Source organism: Hyaena hyaena, unplaced genomic scaffold (assembly GCF_003009895.1).
Source record: "Hyaena hyaena isolate Hyena2069 unplaced genomic scaffold, ASM300989v1 scaffold_2425, whole genome shotgun sequence".
NCBI classification, from domain to species: domain Eukaryota; kingdom Metazoa; phylum Chordata; class Mammalia; order Carnivora; family Hyaenidae; genus Hyaena; species Hyaena hyaena.
The window spans coordinates 31646-41677 of record NW_024083060.1 but is presented as its reverse complement, the minus strand read 5'-3'; the positions used below and the strand labels follow the sequence as shown (position 1 = coordinate 41677).

The window sequence follows — 10032 nt, the reverse complement described above, 5'->3', positions numbered from 1 at the left end:
ACATTAACCCATTTGCCCCTTGGAGAGAAGGTTTGTGAAAACAAAATTCTCTCTCGCAAGTTAATTTTCCTCTATTGTGCCTCCTAAAAATTCAGGTGTCTCCATAGAGCACATTCACTGTACCATACTTCTTTAATGTAAGTGTTAAATTTTAAATTGCCTTTAGACTTTCTATCCCTACACGGTCCTTGAGCAAGTTAGTCAATCCCTATTTTAGCATAAAGGGACATGCTTTTGCATGATTTTGCAAAGGTCAGACACCTAGAAAGCTGCACAACCATGCTCTCTGCTCAACCTCAGACAAACATCCACCTGCCCACATAACAGCTCCCCTCCGAGTTCAAACAGACACCTCAACTCTCACACTTCTGTTTCTGAGCTCTTGATTCTTGACTCCTCTCTTTCATCCTTATCCCCAGGGCTATTCTTCTAGAACCTTCCCTATTTCCTTGAATGGCACTTCTCTTCAATCAGTTGTTCATGACAAACCTTGCATGTGATTCTTATATCCTCCCTCTGATATCTTCCTCCAGCTACTGAACGAAAATGGCAGGACTCTCTTCAAAATACATCCTTCTCTTCTCTTCTCTTCTCTTCTCTTCTCTTCTCTTCTCTTCTCTTCTCTTCTCTTCTCTTCTCTTCTCTTCTCACACCCACTGTCTCTCCCATCTTGACCAATCCACCACCACCCCACATGAACAACTAAGTGAGTACCTTTGGTTGCCCTTAGCCTGCCCCATTAGCTCCATGATCCCCTATCTGCCAAACTCTTTCCTAAGCCTAAATTAGGTCATGTCCTTGCTCCAGTAGTTTCCATCATAGTTACAATAAATTCTGAAACAAATACCATGCCCTCCAGTGTTCTACCTCACCCAGTGCCTGATTATTTCTAAGCCTTCCTTTCCTACCACTCTCTCATTGGGCTCTCTATTGCATGCCAGGGGCCCGCCAGCCTGTCAAAGACATGACAAGCTCCTTGCATTTTGATGATCTTAGCATTTGTTATTCCCTCCACCTGGGACACTCTTCCTACATATATGCACATTTTGTGTCTCTCCTCAACTGTCAGGTCTTCGTAGAGGCCTTCCCAGACCACCAAGTTGAAGGAAATATCTTCCCTTTCCATTTACAATTATTTATTCTTCTTCATAGCACCAGCACCGTCTGAATCTATGTCACCTTTTAATTACAAGAAAATTTTAATTTCTTGTCTTTCTCCCTTATAAAGTTCAATGTCGAGAGGGACTTGGTTCTTTTTCTTCCCTGAAATCTCCCTAGGGTTCATTTGGAAGGTACTAAGGCAGTGGCCAAGGGCTGCTCAAGGAACCCAGGATTTTCACATGTATGACTATTCAATTAATGCTGAATCAACAAATAAAAAAAAATAAATGAATGAGCAAAGCCCTTGACAATAAAACTCCCCTCATGCTGCCTCTAGGGAAAATTTCTATTCTTCATTGTGTAGAGTAGCAACACTGCTTCTTACCTTTTCTCAGGTTAGCATGCCATTGGTTTCGTTGTTGTTGTTGTTGTTTTGATTTATAGATTATTATTGTGCAGGGGGAAGCATCTAAGCTATGCAGCATCTAAACTGAGGTCAAGGTTTTAAGTACATTTTGATCCAAGCAAGGACCTTCAGATATGGATAAGGGTGTACTGGAACTTGAAAAAAGTGGGCAATAAAATGCCACACCTCAGCATCTTTGGAGTGTCACACAGATGGCATTAGTCTGGCCCTCAACAAGCTTTCAGTTAAAGTTCTCTTCACTAAAATTACTCAGGCTAAAAGGCATGCCAGCAAGGATCACTAAAGTTTACCTCCCCCTTTCTTGATGGTGACTCCCAGCAAGTGATATCATTTGTCTCTTGCTATGTTGTCTTAAGGCTGTTGTGATAGGAGAGAGAAGCCTAGCTGGCCTGGGAGCTGGACTTTTCACCCCACCTGTTCCAAAAGTGTCCTACTTCAGAGAACCAATATGTCATCTCACAGTCCCTGAACTGGACAGAAGTTAGGACATTGGCTGTTTTGTTACTGACTCAGCTGGTAGGAAGACTGCAGGATGCTTTCAGGCAGGAGCACTGAGCATCAAGAGGCTGGGGTTTCTCTTTTTCACTAATACCAACTCCCTGGTGGCTCAACTCACCGCCTCCGAATTTAGGTCATGAAAAAGAGTTTTGTGTTCAAGGAGAGGTCACATGGGGAACAAAGAATTAAAGCACAGTGAGACTGGTATTGAGGGCTACAGAATGACATGGACTCATCCCAGATGCCAAAAGTGATGGTCAACCATCACAGCACCTCCTTGAGGAGCTTCAAAACCGCCTCAGACAGGCTGATTGAGTGTTGGATGCTGACCTGATAATGGCTGTAAATTGTTCACAATCATTAATTGGCTGGGTTCATGGATCTTGGCTTGCAGACACCTCACAGCTCTTATTTCCTCCTCCCAGACCCTAATACCCCTCTCTTAAAATCCTCTCTTTCACACTTTGCATGGCTAGAGAAATCCTCTAGGCCTTTCATGGATGTCCGCCAGGCACATGAACACCCTTGTTCGCATGAAGATGAGGCTGATAAACCCAAAGCACCAAAACTTCTTCCCCTAATTCCACCTTTTGAGTCTTTCCTTCTCACAGGAGGAAGACGCATTTGCCTGTCTCCTCTGGAAACAAGGGAACTTTAACATAAACCCCACAGCTGTAAGTATTTGGTAATTCTTCTCTTATCACAAGTGTCTTCCCAAAGGGACCCATACCAGACCCACTGGATTTGCCTTTTGCTGTCTTGATGAAAGATCACTGAATTGGGAGGAAAAGGCCTAGGTATCTGGAACAGGTCATGAATTCTAGAGGATGGGAAGGTTGTGTCTGTCCTCGTGCTGGCCACATACGGTTGATTAGAGGAAAATGATGGAGAATTTCCTCAGTGGCCATGCTGCTTATAAGGATAGGCAGGATCTGGTGGCAAGATGACAAGCATCCTGGATCCTGGAAGTGTAAATTCTGTGGGGATAACAATCCTTGAGTCTTGAGGTTAATATTATGAACGTTTACTAGGTACTGTTTCACAAGTTTTTTGCAGAAATTGGGGTGGAAGTAAAACACAGTATTCTTCCTGCTTGCCTAATTGAATTCAGTTTTGCTTTGCAATCTCCTTCCTAATTCACTTTCACTGTTTCATCTCTCCTGCCCTTTATTGTACCCTGTTCACTATTCTCTCAGCCCATCTAATGTCGATCAAGTCTTAGAAATTAAACACTGACTTTGCTCCCTTCCCTTTGTTCCTCAGTAATACCTGAAAATATGACACCCTGGAACATTTCGCTTTCAACATTTCCTCTTTCAACTTTCTCCTCTCTGTTATAGTGTCCCATTATACACTATATTACGCACTTAGATATGTGCCCATATTCTTGAATTACCCTTACTTTGGTGAAGACTGTGTTCATATAATGACTAACGAATGCCAAACATATAAAACAACAAAAATGGACAACAGTTCTCCTGATTGTACCAAATATTTAATTTGCCTGAGTAAACCAGGCAAATTAAAAGTACCTCATAACAAACACATGGAGCTTAATGAAAAGTATAGGGTGCAGTTTTGTCATGCTTTAAGAGAAATAGTGCAGGGGGTAGAGAGAGAGCCCACAGTCAAAGTTCCTTTGCATAGCATGGATTATCATTGTGGAGCAATCTTTTTTTCTCCAATGGACACATTCTCTTCTTTTTGTGGAAGCTTTGGCCATAGTGGGAGAGTGGAAGATGACCCCAACCCGATCTATAGAACACACAACCTGAGGCTCATTTGTTATTCGGTTATGCACTTAGGCCCATCTCTGTGTCATCTTCTTAGACTTAAGCTCTCTAAAGTCTTATGCAAGAGAATGTTAACATCTTTGGCCACAGTATTGATGAATTTCAAATGTAGAAAGTAGATTTTCAGAAACTGGACGAGAGTAGATGGGAAGTATCCATTCATCAAAGAATGGCTTTAAGCACACTTCATGGCCTTGGCTACTATGCTGTCCTTCTTCAGAAGTAACTAGAAATTCAAGCACTTGGTGAAACTCTTGATCGCTTTCAAACAACATGCCCAGTTTCCTGGTAATCCTTTTGACGGTCTTCTCATCCAAACCAGAATGGCTCTGGTAAAGATCCAAGCACTTCTCCTGCTGGAGTTGAAAGTGAAAGCTGATGATTTCAGGGAATCCAGACAGATATTTTCTTTGAAGAATGCCTTTTTCATCTCAGTGGAAGCATCAAACAAATTGGCCAACAGAAGCACAAAGATGTAGTGCTTATGAACAGGGGTCTCCTTCAGCAGGATCTCCTCCAGTCTTGGGAAATCAAGGCCATTCAGGTCAAAGTTGGAGACCAAGAGGATGCACGACTTAGGCACTCTGATTTTGCTTAGATTAGACAGGTAGTTCTCTCATGTCTGTTGAAGAACTCTCTCCCCTTTTAAGGACATGGCCTTGTTTTTCTACCCATTATATAAATCATTGTTCACCTTGGTTCTAACAAAGTAGAACTTTTTGCCTACCTTCTTGATTTTAGGTGGCCAGAAAAACATCATTGAGGTTAAACCATGAGGAAGAAATGATGGTGAAGAAGACATACTTAGCAAATCCCACCATTTCTAGATATGTATGTGGAAGGAACTTGAGGGTTCCAGTTCCAGACGTGTTCCAGAAGATCACACTGGGATATTTTGGATGTTGGCAGGGTTTGCTGTTGTTTTCTTGCTGGTCTCTACAGCAGTGACACTAGCAAAACCCTCCACTTCATAACTATGACCTCACAGATCGTTGATGAAAGCGTACTTCCCAGTCCCAGATTCTCCAAACACAGCCACATCCAGAGGAGTGTTTTCTGCTTCCACAAGTGATTCGTGAGTTATGTCAGCCACACCTTCTAGACTGGTCTCTTTATGGGCTGCTTGAATTCTAGCAAAGGTTTCTGGAGACAGAATCACCGTACCTTCCTGAGTAATGTGATGATATAGTCACAGAGGAACTTATATGAAGAGGCAAGGCTAAACATGGAAAATGAGATGAGATAATGGAAGCAGAGTTTGGAGTGAAAATCCAGAAACATGTAAAATGAAAGAAAGACCACAAGCTAGAGAATTCTGGTAACTTCCAAAAGCTGGAAAAGACAAAGAAATGGATTTAGTAGGTCTGATTCCGCAGGAAACTCCAGGAGAACCAGTCCTACTAACACCTCGACTTTATCTCCTTTAAGATGTATTTTAGGGGTGCCTGGGTAGCTCAGTCGGTTGGGCGTCTGACTTCAGATCAGGTCATGATCTCACCGCTTGAGGGTTCAAGCCCCTCAGAGCCTGGAGCCTCTTTGAGATTCTGTGTGTGTCTCTCTCTCTGCCCCCTCCCTCCCCGTGGCATTCTGTCTGTCTGTCTGTCTCAAAATAAAGAAACATTAAAAAATTTTTTAAAAAGATTTATAGGGGCGCTTGGGTGGCTCAGTCGGTTAAGCATCCGACTTCGGCTCAGGTCATGATCACGCGGTCCGGGGGCTCGAGACCTGTGTCAGGCTCTTGCTGACAGCTCAGAGCCGGAAGCCTGTTTCAATTCTCTGTCTCCCTCTCTCTCTCTTCCTCCCCTCCCCAGCTCGTGCTCTGTCTCTCTCTGTCTCAAAAATAAATAAACGTTAAAATAAATAAATAAATAAATAAATAAATAAATAATTTACAAAAGATATTTTAAACATCTCCCCTCTAGAACGATAAGCTAATAAATCTAGATTATTGTGTTAAGCCACTAAGTTTGTGCTGATACCCTACACAGCATTGAGAAACTAATGCAGACACCCAGTAAACATTCTGCTTATTTGAAATTTTTGTACAACTTCCTCATTTAAGAAAAAAGGAAGAAATAAAAGAAGAAGCGTCTTTATACTATGGTTCTTTCTTCTTCAAAGAGAATGGCATGAGAAGCTGAATGAAACCTTAGTTCTCTACGCCAGAATTACACCTCAACCTTCCAGGCACAAGGCCAGTGTCCCATCATGGCAGGTGCACAGTATGCTTACTCCATGACTCCAGAGAGAAAAGAGGATTCTGATGTCAGAGACCGTGAAAGTTTCCACCAACACAACAGAAAAATGCTGAGCCTACTGAAGTTCTCCCTGGAACTCCTGGCACGCGAACACTCCCCAGGCCCGTCCTCCCTGGGAAATGCAGGTCCTACATGCTTCTGAGGTCACTGTAGCGAGCAAGGAGCTGGAGAGCCCCTGTCCTGCCTGGCTAAAGTATGAAAGACAGCAGGAAGGACAAGAAACAGGAAGATTTGGCTGATAGATGAGGGCCCACATTTACAGGACATGAAAGCGAAACCATTGTTCCTTCATAGAACAAACAGTTCCAGGAAAAGAAACAAAAGGTGGTTTGACTTCAGGAGACTCAGGGAGTAGGAGGAGGGCAGAGAGACACCAGAGGCCATGGGAGGTGAGTCTCCAACAAAACCTGAGGCCATGTAGCAAGACTCCCTTGAGAGCTCTGCGTACAGGGAAGGAGGCTGTGAGCAAGTTTTCAAAACTTCCAGTGAATGAGAAAAACATTTCCTATCAGAAAGGAGAGGGGCTATAACTTTTCTGTCTTTCTGTTTTTTCTGTTGATAGTAGCCCTGTTGCTGGCTGCCATGTTCTCACACTTGGGCATAGATGACCCTGGCGGGTCATGAGGTCATCTCTGATAAACAACTCCAACATCAAGAGGGACTTTGTGGAAATTTGACCATGCAATAGGGTGAGGACACAGAGAGAGGGAGGAAGAGCCTGGATCTAAGATTTACATGGAAGATCAAGAGGAAAATACCAAGATTTCTTTAGAAGAACAGAGAATGATTTGATGTATCAGGTTGATTTCTTTCAATGCTTTAGTACATAAGACAGTTGGATGTTGGTACAAGGATAGACCAGGTGACCCACAGAAAGGAACACAGAGCGGTGTATAGGATTCAGGCATGTGTGGAATTTTTTTGCATGGGAGAGTTAAGGGGATGTCATTGAGGGTAGAAGGCACTATCTAGTAAGTGGAGCTCACAAATTGGTTCTCCATATGGACAGAGGTTACTGAATCTCTACATACATCACTTATTATAATTAACTCATATGGTTATATAAGAACTAAAATTTAAATGGAAGCTGTTGAATAACATATAACTGTTCTTAGAGAAAGATTTCTTAAACAAAATGATACCTGTTACGGATACCAAGATGACAGCTGCAGTGTGATACTTTTGATTACATTAAAACAAAAAGCTTCTCTTCATGAAAACTAATGTAAAAGGAAGTTGAAAAATCTCCACACATCTGGAGAAGATATTTGCAAAAATTTAGTCAACTAAAGATCAATAGAAAGAAGGTATTTTAAAAATCTGAAAATCATTGAGACACGTAGGTGGCTCAGTCGGTTAAGCGTCTGACTTTGGCTCAGGACATGATCTCCTGGTTTGTGGGTTTGAGCCCCACATCAGGCTCTGTGCTGACAGCTCAAAGCCTGGAGCTTTCTTTGGATTCTGTGTTTCCCTTCTCCCTGCACCTCCCCCACTTTCACTGTCTCTCTCAAAAACAAACATTAAATTTTTTTTTAATTTGAAAATCAGGGCACCAGCGTGGCTCAGTTGGTTAAGCTTCTGACTCTCTTTCAGCTCAGGTCATGATCTTACAATTTCATAGTTCAAGCCCCACATAGGGCTCTGTGTGGGCAGTGCAGAGCCTGCTTGGGATTCTCTCTCTCCCTGTCTCTCTGTCTCTTTCTCTCTCTTTCCCCTTCCTTCATTTGTCCTGTCTCTTTCAAAATAAATAAATAAACTTAAAAAATAAAAATTAAAAAAACTTTAATTTGAAAATCACTAAGGAAAAGTGAAACAATCCCAGAGGAATGTGGGCAAAAGATATGAACAGAACTTCTCAGAAAAATAAATATGATTGGGGGAAAAAATAGAAAAGGGCCACAGATTAACTAGGATGAGACAAATGCACATCAATACACTAAGAGAAAACATTGGTTTGGAAAATTTAAACAGTTGAATAGCACCAGGTTTGGTGAGACTGTAGATGGATAGAATCTCTAAAACGTGGCTACTGGGAATGTAAGTCAATACAATCACTTTGAAGAAACAATATGGTTAAATCTTATAAATTGTATATCATGCACATCAGGAGTCAGCATTTCCACTCCTCAGACTACACCAAAGAGTCACTCTGCAAAAATGTGGAAGAGACATATGGACGTGTGCTCCTAGAAGCAATCTTCATAATTAAGAGAGAGAGAGAAAGAGAGAGAGAGACAGGGGATAGCCATCCACAGAGAATGGATAAATAAGTTGACATACACATCGTTGAAAGGAATGAACCATCGGTTTAAAGTAAAGAAGTAATCCTTTAGCATAGTGTTGAGATTAAGTATTAAGAACCAGTAGAACCCACATAAAATTGTTTCAAGAAAATTAAACAATATATTTTTAGGCATGCATATGTAAGTAATAACACAACAAATAAAAGGAAGGAGTCATAAACAGTACTTCATGAAATTGTTGCCTGACGGCTCTGGACAGAACTGGAGTAAACAGGAGCACGGAGGGAGGTATAAGTTGTTACAGATGTTCTATTTCTTTGCATGATTGTTCAGTGTATAGGTCGTTGTTGTATTACACAAGAAAATAAAAGATTTACAAAAGAGAAACAGGTATTTTCAGATTCTTCCTGTGTATATTCTTTTGTCAGTCATGGATCTCCCCATCCTGCCATATTTTGGAGACATCAGAGAAATATCCTCTGTCTTACATAGACAATCAATGCAGTGATGGGAGAAAGACTGAGAAATAACTCAGGGAGGAGTCAGGGGACAAGAGAGACTGAAATTCCAGGTAGAAACAACTGCAACGCTAAGATGCAAGCTCACATATGAGTGATAACTATCTGTGGATGCAGATGAAAACACACAGACAACCAATTACAGTCCTCAGTAGTAAGGTAGGGAATACCTCTGGGACTCAGGTACTCTGGCAGTGATGGAGCTCTGTGTAGTGAGTGACAGAAAGCTCCCACTCAGGGACTTCCGAGGGCTGGGCTGCTCCCAGAAGTGTGTGAGAATTGCTCTGGGGCTGTTTGATTGGGTCTGGCTTGCTGTGCCCACAGCACCCAGTGGGCTGGGGCCTGATGCCCCTGTATACACGTTTCAGAGTCCAGAGTCAGACTTGCTATTCCTAAGTCAACGTTAAGAAATCAGGAAGTATGATTTATGCAGACATTGTTACATTCCCTCTGTTCAGAGAATAGGAAAGCAATTGATTTTTATGCCCAGAGAAGTCCTGCCTAGGCAGACAGAAAAATGGCTGAACCTGAGATTAACAAATATGCCCCTCAGGTAGGAGGGACCATTTGGGGCTCACTCACATTGATATGCCCCTTGGGATGCTGGGAACAGACACAGTTCAGACCTGTTGACCACCTACCTCCGTGTCAGACAAAGAAGGTCAGTCCAGAGTCTTTTTTTCTGGAGATCATCGGAGATAGAAGGCCATTCCCAGCCCTTATTGTTGTCCTAAAGGGATAACACATCCCGTGCAACAGGCTTGATCCTTTTCTTCTCAACTTGCTAGCTGTGCTTTTCTGACACAAGGAAGGGATCAAGGGTTGTGATGCCTCTCTCAGTCTCTTGGCTGCATAAGAGTTTTCTACCTTGTTATGTACATTTGCAATCTTGGCAGGCACTCTGTAAGGCAGACTTTATCACCTTGTCGCAGTCACAAGACCCCTCCCTGTGTCTCCTGACTACAAAAATACTGTTTCTTTCCCTTCTGCTCCCACATGAGAATGAAGACCTGAGCATCACCGAGAGGTTAAGCAGCTGCCCAGAGTCATCCAGTCAGTAATGAGCAGTGATGGGCTCAGACCCTTACTTGGTGATGGAAGGTGCATTGACACCATGTGAGGTCATAGCTAGGGTCAGAAAGAAAAACCATTGTGGATGTAGGATCTGCACTCTGATCTCAGCAGGTGTAGGGC

General features: G+C 42.4%; 1 pseudogene; it reads right to left on the bottom strand.

The window, feature by feature from the left end:
• Window positions 1-3548: 3548 nt before the first annotated feature.
• On the bottom strand, window positions 3549-4996 carry LOC120227503 (annotated as a pseudogene).
• Window positions 4997-10032: the final 5036 nt, after the last annotated feature.